Source organism: Rattus rattus, chromosome 2 (genome assembly GCF_011064425.1).
Source record: "Rattus rattus isolate New Zealand chromosome 2, Rrattus_CSIRO_v1, whole genome shotgun sequence".
Taxonomy (NCBI): domain Eukaryota; kingdom Metazoa; phylum Chordata; class Mammalia; order Rodentia; family Muridae; genus Rattus; species Rattus rattus.
In genome coordinates this window covers 182971920-182993734 of record NC_046155.1, presented here as the reverse complement: position 1 = coordinate 182993734, position 21815 = coordinate 182971920, and the positions used below count along the sequence as shown (strand labels likewise).

The 21815-nt window shown below is 35.2% G+C and overlaps 1 pseudogene; it reads left to right on the top strand.

Moving 5' to 3' along the window:
• The first annotated feature begins 762 nt into the window (after window positions 1-762).
• On the top strand, window positions 763-21500 carry LOC116892770 (annotated as a pseudogene).
• Window positions 21501-21815: the final 315 nt, after the last annotated feature.

Sequence of the window (21815 nt, the reverse complement as noted above, 5' to 3'; positions counted from 1 at the left end):
GATGTCTTTTAAGTCTCGGAGATGCAGAAAGAGACGCAGGAATGCAGTAATGTAGAATATGGATGATGAATCATGGGAGAAGAGCAGCAGAGCACTTGAAGGTAGGCCAAATAGAGAACCACCACTGGTGAAAATACCAGTGACCCAAGTGAGTCAGGACCAGAATGACAGCTGAGAGCTGCACTTACGACAAAAATATCAGCAATATTATACGATGATTTCTCTAGTGTTTTTACTGTTGCTCACAAGCGGACCTCTCAAAACAGAGAATATGTTAATCTTGAGTGGATATACCTGCAATGTTTTCATTTTGGTCCTTTCTTTTTCATGCTGAATTGGGCTATTCTGATACTAACTTTTATGTGGAGTGAAGCAGCCAATATTGTTTTCATGTAAAAGATTTCTTTGCTTCATATTTGCAGCCAATTGCCACGTCCCAAGAGGAGTCAACTCTGACCTCTGGATATTTGTAACGATGAGCTGGATCATAGTCTTCAACATTTGCAAATAAATACAAACAAATTTATATCCTAGATGATACCAGACATGAGGGCGACTCGGTTTAGTGCCCAAGAAAAACAGTTCATTCCCAATAGAAAGGGAGGAGGCAACATAAAAATTTTGGGCCAATGATTGAGTGTGACAGCCTCATCTGGGGAATAAAAGTTAAAAACAGCCATAGTCACAAAACATGACCTCAACATATATGTCATTAGGCTTTCTGAAATCTGGCCTCAAGTGAACCAGCAGTATCAGTAAGAGATGTTTTACTGGATCTTTCAGTTTCTCCTGGTTTCTTGCAGATTCCCAAATTTGACTCTCTTCAACTTTGTCACTGTGGATATCAGTGCAGTGCTAACACAAAACTCCTGAAAGGAATTTCACTATGGAAGGAGATGTTGCGATAGGTGCATTTTCCTATTCCTTACTCATATTCTCTAAACACAGAAGTTCCACATAAAGCTCTCTACCATACCAATATATGGACAATTATTTACAGTGAGTACAATTATTTATTTTTAATGTTTAGAATTCTTATATCTTAATGAGTGTGGTATTAAAATGTAATAGTATCTTGGTTTACTTTTAATGTAACAACTCATAGATATTCTAAAATCTATTTTTTAAATTTATTATCATTTTTACTCTTTTCCTCTCTCATGTGGAAATAAATGTTAACTTGGCATTTATTCATTTTAGTTTCCTCATTTGGTTAATGAAGTAAACCTCTTCTTTGCAATTGCTGCTATACCACAATGTCAGAATAGTTTTCAATATTATGATCTCAAGGAAGGATAAATTAATCGCATCCTGACCTTGCTGCTCATATTCCGGGTGTGTTCTTGTGATTATTTCACTAAATGCAGTAAGTCCTGAGTGTTTGTTATACTGGTTGATTGAAGAGGCTGTGTTTTTGCTACATGCAGCTAATTTCAAAATAGTGTGTCACAATTAGAAGTTGTGAATACCTTTGTGCTGCACAGACATTTCATCTATCTCTCGTTTTTTATAAGTGTTTGCTGATATAAGTTTTTTCTCCAATTCCCAGTGTTTAACGACTTATGCTTTTTTGCAGTATTTTCGTCTTTATGGCTGTATTTACCAAGACATCAGGAATATGAGGGGACCAACTTTTGGCTGTTTTAGCTTGCATGAAATATTCCAGATAGATGGATAGTGTCAGCAGGTCTTTATGAATTAGACAGAGATAAGATGTATTTATCTCAACCAAACCTTCCAATTCCTTGAAGACCATCTTATATATGTATTTATACAGAAAGTAGGGCACTGAAATAGAACATTAATACTTAGAAATCCCCTTAAAAGCATAACAAAACCTTTTGGGAGTTAACAAGTTAAAAATAACCAAAAGAAATACAAGTGTGAAGGTAAATCACACTCAGTGTGACAATATTATGTTTTGGTAAAAATCATATGAAATATATAAGGAATTTTATCAAAACATAGATGATAGGAGAAAGAAAATTTTATAGATACATATTGAACATTATGCTACTCTAGAGGATTTATTTGAAAATTTAAAACATACATATAGTTATGGAAAATTTGATAAAAGTAAAATGATTCGTATTCAGTATTTATCTCCATCCATTTTTGACACCAAGTACCACTGATTTTCTCTCAAATGGTTTAGCAGATAGGAAATTTCAGACATTGATGGTCTCACTTCTAACTCGTCATAATTAATCCTTCTTATATCTTCACTGTTTCTTTGTCTACCTCAGCAATTTCAGGCAGCAGAAGATAAGTCTTGACATATTCTTCACGTTATAAACATGCTGCAGTATCAAGTCATTTCACCACCAGAGACTATTTCTTTTATTTCCTGTTTACATGCTGTGAGTATTAGTGTCTGGCTGATCATTAAAAAGTGAAAGTGCTTTCCTTGTCACAGAATACAACTTGTCAGAGAATTTGCAACTTAGTGTTAGTTAAATATTTTATAAATCAGTGCAATATTATCTACCTTGCTTGTTCACTTCTGGTATGATATTCCTGCAAGATTGATCACTATGAGGCCCTACATACAGCTGAAAACATTCTAAAATAGGAGATCTCTTTGACTTTACATTTCAAATGTTATTCCTACTCTGGTTTCCTGTCCATAAGCCCGTGCATCTGCCTTCACCCTTCTTCTATAAAGGGTGTTCCCTCTGTCCACCAGCCCTTAATGCCCCCTGGCCATTCCCTGACGCTCCACCCTTGGCAGGCCCAAGGGCATCTCCTTCCTCTGAATGCTCAACAAAGGCCATGCTCTGCTCACCATATAGAGTTCAGGTCGGTCCACGTAGCACATGGTTTATATGGGCGGTGGTTTTTAGTCCCAGGAAGCCGAAAACAATCTTTTGTCATTACTTACTAAATATCTGCCTATCTGTTTGAAACGTTCCCTAACGCATTTGCAAAAGGATGAATTCCTATCTTCTCTGAGACTCTTATTCATTATATGTTTTATTAAGCATAAATATGTTTCCATAAAGGCTGTCACATTTACTAAAAGGAATAGAGTGAGCTATCAGTATATGTTCTGGTAATGTTAGTTTTCCAAAAGTAGCCTTTTCTAAATAGATTTCTTTCTCATAATGTTTTAACTTTCTGATCCTATCATATAGGAAGTGTAAGAGAGTGAGTGTGTTATTGTGTGAGAGTTTCTTGTTGAACATAGAGGATTTAGAAGAAATTTGAGCTTTTCATTAGGCTGTCTACGATATTAGTATAGTCTTCTCAAATTTCCTATGACACAAGCATCTTTGTGTGTGGACACACAGCTTTTGAGATTACAGCTCATTTTCGTATGAAAGAGAAAAATTAGCAGAGAACAAATTACTCTCATCTTACAATCAACATCTTGAGAATCCTATCGAGCCTCTAATCAGTATCACGGATCCTACACTCCCAACTAAAGCCAATGATAGGCAATGTGCTATTCAGTCGCTTCATTGAAGTCTTTCTAATATGATTTCAGGTAACAGCTAAAATACTCTATATATTTGTGAGAATAGAATTCTTTTCCCTCGCATCAGTCATATGGGGTGTAAACTTCGCTATGTTCAAATGGTAATCAACCATGACTTCATTCATGTATTCTATTTCTAGCAAACATGAAGTTGACATATCACAGAGACTATATCTCTTAGATCGTGAGCTATATACCATCATCGTCAATTTTCATGCGTAAAAATCATCGTGACAATACTGTAAGAATATGCTTTATGGTATGTTTTATTCATATTTGATATTTTATGTCTAATATGCTTAAATTACAGAAAGTAATATTACAGCTAGAGGTTTTCAATATTTATTCCCTGATAATATATAAACATTTATCATTTAGATGCAAATATTTAGTTATAAACATTACATGAATAAATAAATTTAACTAAACCAAATAAGATTATATTCTTTGAAAATAATCTTCAATCTATTCTGAATAGGCTTTCAGCAATTATAATTTTTTTCAGTACAGAATGAAAGTGTTTTTTTTCCTATTCTTCCTTATATTAGTTGTTTCCTTTGCTGAGATCTTGTTTATAGCTTTTATAAACATTTTTTGAGTATAATATAATGTGGACAGATATTTTGACAAAACAGAAATACCAAAATAAGCTCATAATATATATGAAGCTTTTCTTACTTCAGGATATTTAGAAAGTCTCTCTTGAAGTAAACAGTGTCTCTTATTTTTCAGCATGGTAAATTAGAAATTATTCTTGCAGAATAAATACTTGGATCCAATTAATGTTACATTCAAGTATGGATTAAGACATGTATAGACTGATTTTCTATAAAATTATTCATTTCTCAATATTAATTAAATAATGTAATGTTTTACTTTGTTCCTGCAAATTACTTTTAAAAGAATGTGAGTTGGCCTATAATCCAGTGATTATATGAGTAAGTTCTAAGCTCATTTATTATCCACTAGCAATTTCAGAATGCCATAGTAGAAAAATAATATCAGAGTTATGGTAACTATTACCTATAAGAAATGTATTTCATTTGTAATATTATTTAATAAACATATTGTTTCTAAAATCTGATTAGTTTAATAATGTATGATGAATTATCATAATTAGACATCTCAGAAGGTCAAGATTAACATATTAGGAGATCTGTAATTTTGTGAGAAAGTGATTCATAATAGGTAGACTGATCTTTGTAGTATAATCTAATAGATTATAAATAAAGTATGTTTTGAGGAAATATAGTCATTGTGTAATAATATTTAATGATCTTGCCAAATATTAACATATTTACACAATCTAGTTCCACCTATACATGGTGAAAAAGTTAAACTGCATAATTTATGGAAACAAAGATGTAGTATAAAGTTTACAATATTCGATATGTGTCCCATGTTGCATTCCTTTTGTAATTGGTGTTCTTTTGTCATTTATACAGGTATAATTTTAAGAACTACCAGTATATTCTGGCTTTGGTATTGGCCATTAAGGAGATAAATGGGAACCCCAATCTTTTACCTAATATATCTCTTGGATTTGATTTCTACAATATCAGATTCACTGAGAAAGAAACCCTTATGAATGCTTGTATTTGGATCACAGGTCAAGGACAGAAAAAGATTTTACCAAATTACAATTGTAACAAAAGAGTTTTTACTGCTGCACTTACAGGGACATCATGGACAGCATCTGCCCAAATTGGAACATTACTTCAACTCTTTAAATTTCCACAGGTAAGAGAATTTGGAGTGTGGACCTGGGAGTAAGGTCTCTTTGTTCATATTATAGGTGTTTTTAAAAATACAAGAAGAGTTTTCAAATTTTTTCAACATCAAAGGAAGTTCCAAAACACTTTAATGTGAATCAAGATTTCTCTTAAAATCAGGCCCTTGAAACTGAGAGGCTGGGTGGAAATTTCTGTAAATTATGTAAATGTAATTTTTCTTTAAAATTGAGATAAAACTAACTTTTTTCCCTGTTGTCATTTGTTGCTTCAGGAATGTAATTTTGCTCAATGTTAATATTCTTCTTCTTACTTGGTTCAGCTTTCTTTTGGACCTTATGATCCCATTTTGAGTGATCGTGGTCAATATTCTTCTCTGTATCAGATGACCCCTAAGTATACATCTCTTTCACAAGGCATTGTATCTTTGATGGTTCATTTTAGGTGGTCCTGGGTTGGTATCATCCTTCCAGATGACCACAAAGGAAACAAAATTTTGTCAGAGTTCAGAGAAGATATGGAGAAAAAAGGAGTCTGCATAGCTTTTGTGAAAATAATCCCATTCACATGGACTAAGTATTTTAACAAATTCTGGGAAAATATGGATGAGACAAATGTCATAATTATTTATAGTGACATTGATTCCATCACAGGTATAATGCGAAATATTGGGCAAAGACTGTTAACATGGAAAGTCTGGGTCATGAACATTGAACCTCATATTACTGATTATGCTGATTATTTCATGCTTGACTCATTTCATGGTAGCCTTATTTTTACACACCATTTTAAAGAGAGTTTTGAACTTACTAAGTTTATTCAAACAGTTAATCCTTACAAATATCCAGAAGACATTTACCTTCCTAAGTTATGGCATTTGTTCTTCAAGTGCCCATTTTCTGATATTGACTGTCAACTACTGGCTAACTGTCAATCCAATGCGTCTCTGGATGTATTACCTCGTCATATATTGGACACAGCAATCAGTGAAGAAAGCAACAACATTTACAATGCTGTGTATGCTGTGGCTCACAGTCTCCATCAGATGAGTCTTCAACAAGTACAAATACAGCCACATGAAAATGGGGAAGTGATGACCTTCTTCCCCTGGCAGGTAATAGCCACTATACTATATTGTGTCATGAGCATCTTTATATGTGAGATTTGCAATTACAGAAAGTTGGGTATTATAAAATTATATTCATATTGTCCATAATCTTGGGAATTTTTGTATTTCGAAACTCATTTCAAGGTCAAGACAGTTTCCAGTGTGTGTTTATGATAAATGGGATAAAAGAGTACAGGAGGATTATGGTATTAGGATTGTCATGTCATCAATATCTAGATATACAATATTCTCATGTTAAAAGTTGCAATTAAAAATCAATAATTTTTCTGTAAATTTTTTATAACAGCAATAAATGAGTAGATAGGTAAGTGAATCAATTAGAATGATTGCACACCTAAACAATTCCCTTTTAGAAGTCAGCAACTTCATTTTAGATAGTTGATCTTTGTAGATAATCTGGAAGCAAATGGGTCTGGCTAGTATGGTATCCCACAAATCAGTCATTCATTCATTTAACATTATTAGACGCTTCATTAATTTGACATTTACATCATACTTTAAGATAAATAAGACACATTCAAAGCTATATGTTCATTTCAGTCTCCTAGATACAGTTTAATATAAATTTATGAATCTCTTTTAGCTAAACATTTTCCTAAAGGATATTGATAAGAGAGACAACATGAGTTTAGGTGGGAGAAAGAAATTAAATGCAGAATATGACATTTTTAACCTTTGGAATTTACCAAAGGGTCTTGGTCGTAAAGTGAAAATAGGATCCTTTTCAGGAAATGCTCCTGAGGGCCAACAGTTGTCCTTATCTGAACCTATGATACAATGGGCAGAAAGATTTTCAGAGGTGAGTCATGTATTAAATCAATACTTTAAGCTTGTGTTAATAAAATTTTAATTTCTCAAGATATGATACTTGTTTTCTGACTTAAGGTCCATTACTCTTTGATTACCAATACAAAATACCACAATGGTTGTACTAGAGTATTGTATGTTTTCATTCTTTGTTTCAGATTAGTGGTAATATTTAGTGTTAAATAAGACCCACAGCATTCATTCATATGAATATTATTTAGTCTCTACCTGTCAAATATTAGGAACACATTGGAAGAGGATATTTCCAGCTCTCAAATGTGCCTTGGGTCAATGTGTTTCAGAAATATTTTCATTCCAGATTAATAACATGAAACAATATAAAATTTACTTTTTATTGTAGGATCAAACAACATTTCCAAAGGTGATTCATGGAAAAATGGTTTATTTTTAGTTATGATCCAAAAATATAAAATTCTGTTATAGATAGAAGCATCACACCAAGGGTTAGTCATGAAGACAGTCTCAAGAACCAGAATGATAATGTTTCTATACATCCATATTTACAGTAAGAAGAATGAGAAACTTAGAACTGAGGAGAAAATTAAAATGTTTCGATTCCAACCACATTGAAAAAATTTTCTCCAGCAAGTCTGTATCTTCAAAAGTTTAATTTACGTCCCAAATGGTGCCACAAATATGGAAATAAGCACTCAAATACTTTAGCCCCTATGGTATTCAAAATACCATATAAGAACCCTGTTAGCATCCCTTAACTGTTCATATATTTTCAATAGGTCCATTGACAATCTTGCTTAAAAAAATGTCTATCCCATGAACAATTGGGCTAGCTTTTTTCAACCTCTAGTATAAGGAGACCTATATCGGGTGCATGTGGAGAATCTTCTGGCTTGCATATCTCCTATAAATCTATACATAAACAATTTCAGGGTGTGTGCATTATATTTGGAAATATATAATATCCAAATTATGAATATATATATATATATATACTCTGAATTCAGAAATGCATGAATAATGCTGCTTTCTTCTACCTTCTATACATTCATTCTGAGACATCATCAAAATTTAAGCGTCCCTTTTCAACTTATAAATTTATCTATATATTTTTCCTAGAAATACACATATCTGTTTCTATATTGAATCTAGATCCTATCAAATTGACAGAGCAGATCCTCAGTCATGATGGAAGTAAGTGTGATCAATGCATTAGTCAGAAAGTACAAAGATTGTATCACTCAGGATTTGTCTTTTATATTATATTCCCTATCACCTACGTTTCTCAAACTTGCCCATTCCTCATTATGGGTACAAATTCTCCAACACTCCGGTAATAATTATCTGATAAATCTTTAAGCACATTTGTTTCTCCAGGGTATAATCTTTCTAAAAATCCTCTGTATTTACAAGAATACTTGGGAAATGATTGTATAACATTCAAAAATTTTATTTGTGATGACTTTTGATAAAACACTAAGATTTAGATAACATTTCTTTAATTTTTCTCAGATCCCTCAGTCTGTATGTAGTAAGAGTTGTGTGCCTGGATTCAGAAAAGTAACCCTGGAGGGCAAGGCCATCTGCTGTTACAATTGCACTCCCTGTGCAGACAATGAGATTTCTAATGAGACAGGTAAATGCAGGATTTACTGAAATCTTTCTCATTTCTTCACAGAGCTCCTTAATGATCTAGCCAATGAAATTGTCTAAATGCAAATCACAAATAAATATGTTCACTTTGTTTAGGAATTTAAATGTCATAATTCTTCAGGATCTCATTGAAATGGCCCACCATAGCCATTAAATATCATATGTGATTTATATTTTTAGTTCACTGCCAAATTGACTCTGGGAGAAAAAAATAAATATTTTCAGTGTAGTTCACAGTATGTTTTATTTGATGGTACCATTTAGCACGTAATGATAAAGTATTAATATAGGTTTTCCAGTTATATTTAAATAACTTTTAATACTCAGATTCACATCTTTATATTAGTGATTATCTCAAACTCATTTTTCAAAATATATTTTCTCTCAATTTTTAGTTGTTCAATAATTTTGTACAATGTGTTTTGATCATATTCACTCCTTCTTAACTAAAGGGTTTTATCCAGTGAACAGGTACCATGACCACATCTACTATTAAAAGAATGATATTTAATTGTGGCTAGCTTACAGGTTAAGAGGTTCAGTCCATTATCAAGGTGAGAGCATGGCAGCATCTAGGCAAGAATGGTGTTGGAGGTCTGAGAGTTCTACATCTTGTTCTGAAGGCAAACAGAAGACTGCCTTCCAGACAGCAGGGTCTTAAAGCCCATGTCCACAGTGACACACCTACACCAACAAGGTCTTAATAGTGCCACTCCTTGGGCCAAGCACATACAAATCATTACACTCCACTCCATGGCTCCCTATTCATGTTCAAACTTAAGTCTACTCTACAGGGACATACCCAGCTAAACATAATAATAAAAGTATCTTGTCTGTCTTCCATAGTTCCCATAGTCTATAGCAGTCTCAACAATGTTAAAACTCCAAAGTTCAAAGACCTAAGTTTCATCTAATCTCTGAACTGCAATCCCCAAAGAAAGACAGCAAACTAGCTGAAAACTCCTTTTTCATCTTTCTTGAATATACAAACTTTTATCCTCTGGGCTGGGACCACTCACTGTTAGCAACTTTCCTTGTCAAGTATCCCACAGCTCAGACTTCTTTAATACCTTAGAGTCTCCAAGTCAACTTCAATTTCACAGCTTCTTAATCAAATGTCTTTGATCCATACATGATCTTCTGGTCTCCTCCAAAGGGCTTATGTCACTTCTCTAACTCTGCCCTCTGGATCCTCTAACCTCTAGGATCTGGTTTTCTCCACCACTGCTCCTGGTATTCTCAGTGATCATGCCATGGTAATGACATCTGAAATATAGAATTTTCTGCTGCAAGTAGGCTTCACCAATAGTCTCTCAGAGGTTCTCTTCATGGTGTCTTGCCTCAGCTTCTTTGCCTGACCCTTTAACCTTGGGTCTTCAACTGCAGCTGAGGTTTCATCTTCACCAATGGTTTTCAATGGCATCTCATGGTGCCACACCTCAGCTGCTCTCCATGATCCCTACATACCTGAAAAGCCAGGATCACCAGGGCAATTCTTACGCATTACCAAGTGCACCTCTAGCTGTAGGTGCTACCTTGGCTATCTCTAGCATTCTTATTCTCTAAGAAAATACTTCCAAGATTTCACCACAGTGATGTTGGGCCCTTCTTAATAACTGACAATTTCAACGTTCCAGGTAACCAGCATAAATTTTTCCAGTAGTCCCTTGACTCTAAAGTCAGAGATACAAGGCTGCTGAGTTCTGCTGTTTCCTGGGACTTAAACTTTGTCCCCTTTACTCTATCATATCACGACCAGCCTTCTCTTTTCCTACTCCTTCACAGTCTATGCTTGGCTATCCTCAAACTTCCTCCATAGATTTACCTTGAACGCAGAGATCTTCAGTCCTATTTTCTAAATATTAGGTTTAAAGATGTTTCCCCCAAGGCTGCTCTTAAGCTTTTCTCTTCTTGGAAATTGCTCTTGACCAGGCTGGACTTGAACTCAGAGATCTGCTTACCTCTCTCTCCTGACTTTGATAGTTTGAAGCACTATGCCTGCCTAAATTTACCTGGGTGAGATCTTCTCCCAAAATCCTACTCTCTTAATTGGCTTATTTCCTGGAACATAGAATTCAGTCCCAATCTACTTCCTGGTGCCCCTTTAATTCTTGAGCCACATATTTTTTATTTTTCCTCTTTCATTTTGCATCTTTTCATTAAAAACCTTTTCATAAAAGTGAACTTTAGTAAGCACACAACAGAATTTATACCATGGTTTTTTGATACTTCCTTTTTCAAAGCAATCTAAATCACTTCACCATAACCTCAGGCTGTCTCCTTGGAATATAGCAAAAATTATTCACATTTTTTCACCAAAATACCACAAAATCATCTCTAAGTCACAACTAAAATTCTTCTCCATTGAAACATCTTGGACCAGGTTTGCAGACTTCAAATCACTCTCAGCAACAAAAACTTTGATATTCCTACTAGGAGATCCCTTAACCCCACTTAAAGGATTCCTCCGCTGTCCAAATCCAAAGCCACAAAATCCATATTCTTCTAAAAAAAAAACATGTTAAGGTCTGTCATAGCAATACACCAGTACCAACCTCTTCTTAGAGTTTTACTGCTGTGAATACACACCAGCTCTTAAAATGGCAACATTTAATTGTGGCCAGGTTAAAATTTCAAATGTTCAGTCCATTAATATCAAGGCAAGATCCAGGAAGGCATGGCATAGGCAAGCTGAGAGATCTACATCTTGTTCTGAGAGCAAAAATGACAAGACTGCCTTCCAGGCATCTAGGGTGAGTGTCTTAATGCCCATGAGTATAGTACCACACCTAGTCCAATAAGGCCTCTTAATAGTGCCACTCCCTGAGCCAAGCATATATAGACCATTGCAGCCCCCTCAATCCTCCCAGATCTAGTCCTTCTTTTCTAGCTATTCAATATTTTGCAATTAAACTTTCTAAAATTTTCTATGATACTCATCTACTTTTATTGTTGTAGATCTCAATTGAAAGTAGTTAACCAACCATGAGATACCTGATAAAAAATGACTCTCTTCCAAAGAGCTAACAATTGCCAATATCTTATTTTCCAGGAGTGTGTTTTTATGTTTTATTCCTACCTACACTCTCTATGTGGGAGTTTGGTCTGATTTTAGTCTGCAACTTTCTAATTCATTTTCCCGTGGGCTATAAATTCATAAGTCCAAGTGTCTAATAAGTCCAGAAAACAATAATTAATTCTAGTTATCTGCACATTACAGGGCTTCATGCTTTCTCTTGGATAAAATTTAAGAAACATTTTATTTTGTTATTGAGAATTTTGGAGAGGATTAGAGTTTGAGATCTTTTGGGGGGAGCTATGTTATGAGAGGCAAGTTTGAAATTTTAAAAGTGTATGTGAAATCTGGATTCTTTTTTTCTGATTTCTGCTTTTAAATCAGAATAAAAGAATTTAATTCATCCAGTGCTCAAGTGTCATCCCTGCCTGGATACTGTCATGCTTATTGATATGGCAGAAATGGACTAACAGTGCAAATCTATAAGGAAACACCCCTGTTAAATAGTTTTATAAGCTATTTTCTGTTCACAGAGGAATAGAACAATAACTAACACAGATAACAACACAACCCCTTAAATATTTTTGAAAATTTTACCTAGAAAATATCTAGCTGAGTTTAATCAAGAGTCAATTGATAGTTATAGCTTTTATATACACATTTTCATTATTATTAGTTAGATATCCTTTTCTGTTTCCTGTTGCTGAATGTAGATGCTACAGATTTTATTTTTAAATATTATAGATTAATTTGTATCACTATTTGAAATGTGAGAGTAACATTTTATTAAGGTCTGGTAGTGAGCTTTTGTTCTCATAAGAACTTAGTGTGTATGATAGATGAACTATTGCCCAGAACTTTTCATATAATTCTTGTAAATAATGATCCACTTACCATATTACTGAATAAATTGATGAGGAGATTGTCATCATGAAAAATCTCTGCAATTAGGCCAATTCTTTTTATTGTTTAGGAATGAATATCTAGCACATGAATTAAAATTATAGAGGTATATGTACATACATGTACAATATGTGTTTGTATATGTACATAGGTAATATATGCATATATCTTATTTTATTTTATACATATAAATATTCATATTTATATAGATAGAGAGAGAAAGAGAGTGAGATAAACAGATATAGCAAGATAGGGAGACAGAGGCAGAGAACATGAGAGACACAGAGAATCACATTTTTATCATCATCAAAGTGAAAACATATTTTCTATCATTTATTTAATACTCCCATTATTGAATCTCAACCACACATATATTTTAAATAAGTGTTATTGTATTGACATGGAATCATAAAATTTATAGTAAGTTTTATTTTTCCTACCATAATTACATTATAAATAGTAGTAAAAATATTTTTAATGAACAGATAAAGTCTTTTAAATGAGAATTAATGAAGATTTATTGTCAATTTTAACATGATAATACATTATGTATTATGAAAATACACAGAATCTGAACTGATAAACTTTATAAATAGGTTTGGGTGACTAAGGTGACAGCTGTCAGTCCTACTATCTTCTAATTTTCCTTGATAGAAATTTATCATTTCACCATACACAGATTTTTAATAGATTTCAATTCAATTCAATAAATTTGGTTCCCTCAAGGAGATAACTTTTGAAAGAACCACTGTTACCTTCCTACATGTAATTTTGGCTGCAATTAAGGGAGTAGCATGTGTAGTAAATGAAATTTGCTATTTAATTTAAGGTCAGTCATAAAATAGATGAGAAACTATTACTAGTGCTTTTATGAAAGTCACAAAATCAACTTTTGAAATATAGTCACACTTTTTGTTCGCACTTTCTTAGATTTTGTGGTATTTAACTGTCATTTCTACGAAACTACTGACATGAGCATATGCTAGACATAAGCTGGCAGAGTACACAAATAAAGATATAAACAAGAGAGGAGCTAAGGAAAGCATGATGTCCATGAACGCATTTCAAGGATATTGACTAGCTTTCTTCTTGGATTAAAACGATGACTACCAGATTTTTTATGATAGACTTTGTTTATGGCCTAAAATCATATAATTTTAAAACATATTAAAAAATACTCGGAGCTGCAAGATATACTTTTGGATGTAATTTTATTATTGCTTTAATGAGACTGCTCAGAAATTCTAGGCACCCAACATACATTTCTTCTGTTTTTTTTTGTTTTGTTTTGTTTTGTTTTGTTTCTGTTGTATTTTTTAAATCTCTGTAGGTAGACTGTAACAGAGGTAGTGTATATAACCATATACACATATAATCAGCTTCAATGTCATATTTTCTATTTTCCCATCCTCAAAACTTCCTGCCTTGTCACAGATTTGTAAAGTTTAGTATATTTTAAAGATTATTATTTACTTTTACCCTCCAGATTTTATTATCCTCCTGCTCCACCCTCCAACTGTTCCATATGCCACATCTCCTCCTTGCCCCTGCTTGTCTCCACAAATATGTCTCCACCCCATACCATCACAGACCTCTAAACTTCCTTGGACCCCCAGTCCCTTGAGAATTAGGTTCATCTTCTCTGACTGAACCCAGACCCGGGTGTCCTCTGCTGTATATGTGTCAGGGGCCACATCTCAGCTGATATATGCTGCCTGGTTGGTGATTGTCTGAGAGATCTCGGGGGTCCGGTTAACTGACAGTGCTGGTCCTCCTACAGTATTGTACTCAGTTTCCTCCAGCTTTTCCCTAATTCAACAGAGAGGTCAGCAGCTTCTGTTCTTTGGTGGGGTACACATATTGGCATCTGACTCTTTCAGCTGCTGGTTGGGTCTTTCGGAGAATATCATCCTACCTGAGGTAACTTTAGTAATTTTCAGTATCACTTGACTGACAGCAAAGATTTAAACCCACAATAAACACAGGGAGATACTTAAGAGTCAGAAATAGCCAAAGATATGAAAGATGCATCACATGTACATGTTCAGTACCTATAACATCTGTGAAGATTTATATGCTAATGTAAAGATCCTAAAATTAAAAAACGTCATCTAAATTGTCTAAAGATGGATATCTAGTATTTGACTACAACACATTTTCCTGCCCTAACTTGCTAATATTAAACAATTTGCCTGAATAGTTAATAAGTTCAAGTCCTAGCACTTGAAACTTATATCAAAATCTATCTAATTTTCATACGGCTAGAAATTGGAAATTTGCATTAGATTTCCCCAGCATCTTTACTGTCTATTGTAATTAAATATTTAAATTTCCTAAATCTGTAGGTTACATTACTATTGTCTATCTCCATGTAATAGAACTATATGCAATTATAAACTCAGATTACAGAATTTATACAACTTACATTGTATGCCATCTATAATGTAGAGATATAACAAGACTAAGAGGTCTTTTAGAATATTCAATCTCTAGTTTTTTTTTCATATTTTTTTTATTAACTTGAGTATTTCTTATTTGCATTTCAAATGTTATTCCCTTTCCCGGTTTCCGGGCAAACATGCCACTAATCCCTCCCCCTCCCCTTCTTTATGGTTGTTCCCCTCCCCACCTTCCCCCATTGCCACCCTCCCCACAACAATCACGTTCACTGGGGGTTCAGTCTTAGCAGGACCTAGGGCTTCCCTTCCACTGGTGATCTTACTAGGATATTCATTTCTACCTATGAGGTTAGAGCCCAGGGTCAGTCCATGTATAGTCTTTAGGTAGTGGCTTAGTCCCTGGAAGCTCTAGTTGCTTGGCATTGTTGTTCATAAGGGGTCTCGAGCCCCTTCAAGCTCTTCCAGTTCTTTCTCTGATTTCTTCAATGGGGGTCCTATTCTCAGTTCAGTGGTTTGCTGCTGGCATTCGCCTCTGGATTTGCTATATTCTGGCTGTGTCTCTCAGGAGAGATCTACATCCGGCTCCTATCGGCCTGCACTTCTCTGCTTCAGCCATCTTGTCTAATTGGGTGGCTGTATATGTATGGGCCACATGTGGGGCAGACTCTGAATGGGTGCTCCTTCTGTCTCTGTTTTAATCTTTGCCTCTCTATTCCCTGCCAAGGGTATTCTTATTCCCCCTTTTAAAGAAGGAGTGAAGCATTCACATTTTGATCATCTGTCTTGAGTTTCATTTGTTCTAGGCATCTAGGGTAATTCAAGCATTTGGGCTAATAGCCACTTATCAATGAGTACATACCATGTGTGTTTTTCTGTGATTGGGTTACCTCACTCAGGATGATATTTTCCAGTTCCAACCATTTGTCTATGAATTTCATAAAGGCATTGTTTTTGATAGCTAAGTAATATTCCATTGTGTAGATGTACCACATTTTCTGTATCCATTCCTCTGTTGAAGGGCATCTGGGTTCTTTCCAGCTTCTGGCTATTATAAATAAGGCTGCTATGAACATAGTGGAGCACGTGTCTTTTTTTTATATGTTGGGGCATTTTTTGGGTATATGCCTAAAAGAGGTATAACTGGATCCTCAGGTAGTTCAATGTCCAATTTTCTGAGGAACCTCCAGACTGTTTTCCAGAATGGGTGTACCAGTCTGCAACCCCACCAACAATGGAGGAGTGTTCCTCTTTCTCCACATCCTCCCCAGCATTTGTTGTCACGTGAGTTTTTGATCTTAGCCATTCTCACTGGTGTGAGGTGAAATCTCAGGGTTGTTTTGATTTGCATTTCCCTTATGACTAAAGATGTTGAACATTTCTTTAGGTGTTTCTCAGCCATTCGGCATTCCTCAGCTGTGAATTCTTTGTTTAGTTCTGAATCCCATTTTTTAATAGGGTTATTTGTCTCCCTGCAGTCTAACTTCTTGGGTTCTTTGTATATTTTGGATATAAGCCTTCTATCTGTTGCAGGATTGGTAAAGATCTTTTCCCAATCTGTTGGTTGCCGTTTTGTCCTAACCACAGTGTCCTTTGCCTTATAGAAGCTTTGCAGTTTTATGAGACCCCATTTGTCGACTCTTGATCTTAGAGCATAGGCCATTGGTGTTTTGTTCAGGAAATTTTTTCCAGTGCCCATGTGTTCCAGACGCTTCCCTAGTTTTTCTTCTATTAGATTGAGTGTATCTGGTTTGATGTGGAGGTCCTTGATCCACTTGGACTTAAGCTTTGTACAGGGTGATAAGCATGGATCAATCTGCATTCTTCTACATGTTGACCTCCAGTTGAACCAGCACCATTTGCTGAAAATGCTATCTTTTTTCCATTGAATGGTTTTGGCTCCTTTGTCAAAAATCAAGTTCCCATAGGTGTGTGGGTTCATTTCTGGGTCTTCAATTCTGTTCCATTGGTCTATCTGTCTGTCTCTGTACCAATACCATGCAGTTTTATCACTATTGCTCTGTAATACTGCTTGAGTTCAGGATAGTGATTCCCCTGAAGTCCTTTTATTGTTGAGGATAGTTTTAGCTATCCTGGGTTTTTTGTTATTCCAGATGAATTTGCAAATTGTTCTGTCTAACTCTTTGAAGAATTGGATAGGTATTTTGATGGGGATTGCATTGAATCTGTAGATCGCTTTTGGTAAAATGGCCATTTTTACTATATTAATCCTGCCAATCCATGAGCATGGGAGATCTTTCCATCTTCTGAGGTCTTCTTCAATTTCTTTCTTCAGAGTCTTGAAGTTCTTATTGTACAAATCTTTTACTTGCTTGGTTTAAGTCACACCGAGGTACTTTATATTGTTTGGGTCTATTATGAAGGGTGTCATTTCCCTAATTTCTTTCTCGGCTTGTTTCTCTTTTGTTTAGAGGAAGGCTACTGATTTCTTTGAGTTAATTTTTTACCCAGCCACTTTGCTGAAGTTTTTTATCAGCTTTAGTAGTTCTCTGGTGGAACTTTTGGGATCACTTAAATATACTATCATATCATCTGCAAATAGTGATATTTTTATTTCTTCTTTACCAATCTATATCCCCTTGATTTCCTTTTGTTGTCTGATTGCTCTGGCTAGAACTTCAAGAACTATATTGAATAAGTAGGGAGAGAGTGGGCAGCCTTGTTTAGTCCCTGATTTTAGTGTGATTGCTTCAAGTTTCTCTCCATTTAGTTTAATGTTAGCAACTGGTTTGATGTATGTCTCTTTTACTATGTTTAGGTATGGGCCTTGAATTCCTATTCTTTCCAGGACTTTTATCATGAAGGGGTGTTGAATTTTGTCAAATGCTTTCTCAGCATCTCATGAAATGATCATGTGGTTTTGTTCTTTCAGTTTGTTTATATAATGTATCACGTTGATGGTTTTCCGTATATTAAACCATCCCTGCATGCCTGGGATGAAGCCTACTTGATCATGGTGGATGATTGTTTTGATGTGCTCTTGGATTCGGTTTACCAGAATTTTATGGAGTATTTTTGCGTCGATATTCATAAGGGAAATTGGTCTGAAGTTCTCTTTCTTTGTTGGGTCTTTGTGTGGTTTAGGTATAAGAGGAATTGTGACTTCATAGAAGGAATTCGGTAGTGCTCCATCTGTTTCAATTTTGTGGAATAGTTTGGATAGTATTGGTATGAGGTCTTCTATGAAGGTCTGATAGAATTCTGCACTAAACCCGTCTGGACCTGGGCTCTTTTTTTTGGGAGACCTTTAATGACTGCTTCTATTTCCTTAGGAGTTATGGGGTTGTGTAACTGGTTTATCTGTTCCTGATTCAACTTCGGTACCTGGTATCTGTCTAGGAAATTGTCCATTTCCTGCAGATTTTCAAGTTTTGTTGAATATAGGCTTTTATAGTAAGATCTGATGATTTTTTGAATTTCTTCTGAATCTGTAGTTATGTCTCCCTTTTCATTTCTGATTTTGTTAATTTGGACACACTCTCTGTGTCCTCTCGTTAGCCTGGCTAAGGGTTTATCTATCTTGTTTATTTTCTCAAAGAACCAACTTTTGGTTCTGTTGATTCTTTCTATGGTCTTTTTTGTTTCTACTTGGTTGATTTCAGCTCTGAGTTTGATTATTTCATGTCTTCTACTCCTCCTGGGTGTATTTGCTTCTTTTTGTTCTAGAGCTTTTAGGTGTGCTGTCAAGCTGCTGACATTTGCTCTTTCCTGTTTCTTTCTGCAGGCACTCAGAGCTATGAGTTTTTCTCTTAGCACAGCTTTCATTGTGTCCCATAAGTTTCGGTATGTTGTACCTTCATTTTCATTAAATTCTAAAAAGTTTTTAATTTCTTTCTTTATTTCTTCCTTGACTAGGTCATTGTTGAGTAGAGCATTGTTCAACTTCCAGGTATATGTGGGCGTTCTTCCCTTATTGTTATTGAAGACCAGCTTTAGGCCATGATGGTCTGATAGCATGCATGGGATTATTCCTATCTTTCTGTACCTGTAGAGGCCCGTTTTTTGACCAATTATATGGTCAATTTTGGAGAAAATACCATGAGGAGCTGAGAAGAATGTATATCCTTTTGCTTTAGGATAGAATGTTCTATAAATATCTGTTAAGTCCATTTGGTTCATGAGTTCTCTTAGTCTGTCTACATCTCTGTTCAATCTCTGTTTCCATGATATGTCCATTGATGAGAGTGGGGTGTTTAAATCTCCTACTATTATTGTGTGAGGTGCAATGTGTGTTTTAAGCTTTAATAAGGTTTCTTTTACGTATGTAGGTGCCCTTGTATTTGGGGGCAATCTCTAGTTTTAAGAATAGGTAATATATACAATTATGGTATATTAAATAAAGGAATAATAATTCTCAGTATTTTTCTATTTCTTAATATTGATTGAAGAGTTGGATTAATTTAATTTTCTTTTTTATTAGATATTTTTATTTACATTTCAAATGCTATCCCCTTTTCCTCTTTCTAATCCTTAAACTCCCTATCCTACCCCTCTTCCCCATTTTTCTATGAGGGTGCTCCTCCCCAATCATCCACTCCTTCCTGCCTCCCTGACCTGACATTCACTTATATTGGGTGATTCAGCCTTGGCTTGACCAAAGGCTTCTCCTCCCGATTGGTGCTTAACAAGGCCATCCTCTGCCACATATGCAGCTGGAGCCATGGGTTTGTCTATGTGTACATAGTAAATGGGGATTAGTCCCAGGGAGCTCTGGTTGGTTGTTATGATTGTTCTTATGGGGTTATAAACCCCTTCAGGTTGTACAATCCTTTCTCCAACTCTTTCATTTTGAACCCTCTTCTCCATCCAATGGTTGGTAGTGAGCAACTGCCTCTGTATTTGTCCATCTCTGGCAAAGCCTCTCAGTGGACAGCTATATCAGGCTCCTGTTAACATGTACTCCTTGGGAACCCCAATAGTGCTGGGTTTAATGTCTGTATATGGGATGGATCCCCATGTATGGCAGTCTCTTGATGGCCTTTCCTTTAGTCTCTGCTTCATATTTTGTTTCTTTATGTCCTTCTGTAAATATTTTATTGTCCCCCCTTCTAAAATGTCTGAAGCATCCACAGATTTATTTTCCTTTTTCTTGAGCTTCATGTGGTCTGGGAATTGTGTCTTATATATCCAAGCTTTGGGACTAATATCTACTTATCAGTGGAAATGACTTTCTCTTATGTAAGAGAAAGAATATGATGGTAGGAAAGAATGATTGAATGAAAACACACTATATGTGAATATGCATACTAGAAGAAATACATGAGAAAGAAGGAAAAGTATATAAATATTTAACTATTCATTACAGCGTGCTTATTACTTTTTTCCTGAGAAAAAAGGTAAGGTGGAATTTGTAACAGTCCTTGAATTTGTAACAGTCCTTGTACATAAAAATGACTCAGAAAAAATAAGGTATCAATTCAGTCTGGACTCATGATCTCATGATAACCTACATTTCTGACCAGATGTGGATCAGTGTATGAAGTGTCCAGAGAGTCATTATGCAAATCCAGAGAAGAACCATTGCTTCCAGAAAACTGTGAGCTTTCTGGCCTATGAAGACCCCTTGGGGATGATTCTGGCCAGTATATCTCTCTGCTTATCTGCACTCACAGCCTTTGTAATTGGGGTCTTTGTGAAGTACAGAGAGACTCCCATTGTGAAAGCCAATAATCGAGGTCTCAGTTACACTTTGCTCATCACAATCACCTTTTGTTTACTCTGTTCCTTGAACTTTATTGGTCAACCAAATGCAGCCACCTGTATTTTCCAGCAGACCATATTTGGAGTTGCATTCACTGTGGCTCTGGCTACTGTATTGGCCAAAGCTATTACTGTGGTCATTGCTTTCAAAGCCACCATTCCAGGGAGAATGGTGAGGTGGTTAATGATATCAAGGGCCCCAAACTATATAATTCCTATCTGTACTCTGATCCAACTTCTTCTTTGTGCATTATGGATGGCAACCTCTCCTCCATTCATTGACCAAGATTTTCATGCTGAACATGGACACATCCTACTTTTGTGTAACAAGGGATCATCTCTTGCCTTCCACTGTGTTCTGGGATACCTCTGCTCCCTGGCAATTGGTGGTTACACCATGGCATTCTTATCTAGAAATCTGCCTGATACATTCAATGAATCCAAATTTCTGTCATTCAGCATGCTGGTGTTCTTCTGTGTCTGGGTCACATTTCTTCCTGTCTACCATAGCACTAAGGGGAAGGTCATGGTGGCTATGGAAGTATTCTCTATCTTAGCTTCCAGTGCAGCCCTCCTTGGTTTTATATTTGCTCCTAAGTGTTACATTATCTTGTTGAGACCAGAAAAGAACTCATTTCATCATATGAGAGACAAAACACATTCTAGAAAGAATAAGTCTATTAAAATATAGTTGAAAAATAAATTTAGTTTCTATGTTAGCAAATGTTAAGAGGTTTGAATTTATTCCCTATTCTATTCTAAAAACATAAGATATACAACTATAAAATGGATTCAACTCCATCAAACATTATTTCTTTAAACAATTATATTCTGGTGTTACAGCATGAGAGAAACTTCTCTATTTCATTTGTGAAAACCACATCTGCTCGTTTGCTCCTCAGTTTCTCTGAGTCAATAAATTGGTGGCATCATACCTGGATAATGTTGAAATTTTAATCTTTCTTTGATATAAAAATTCATATGTTCTTTTCTTCTTTTAATGTGT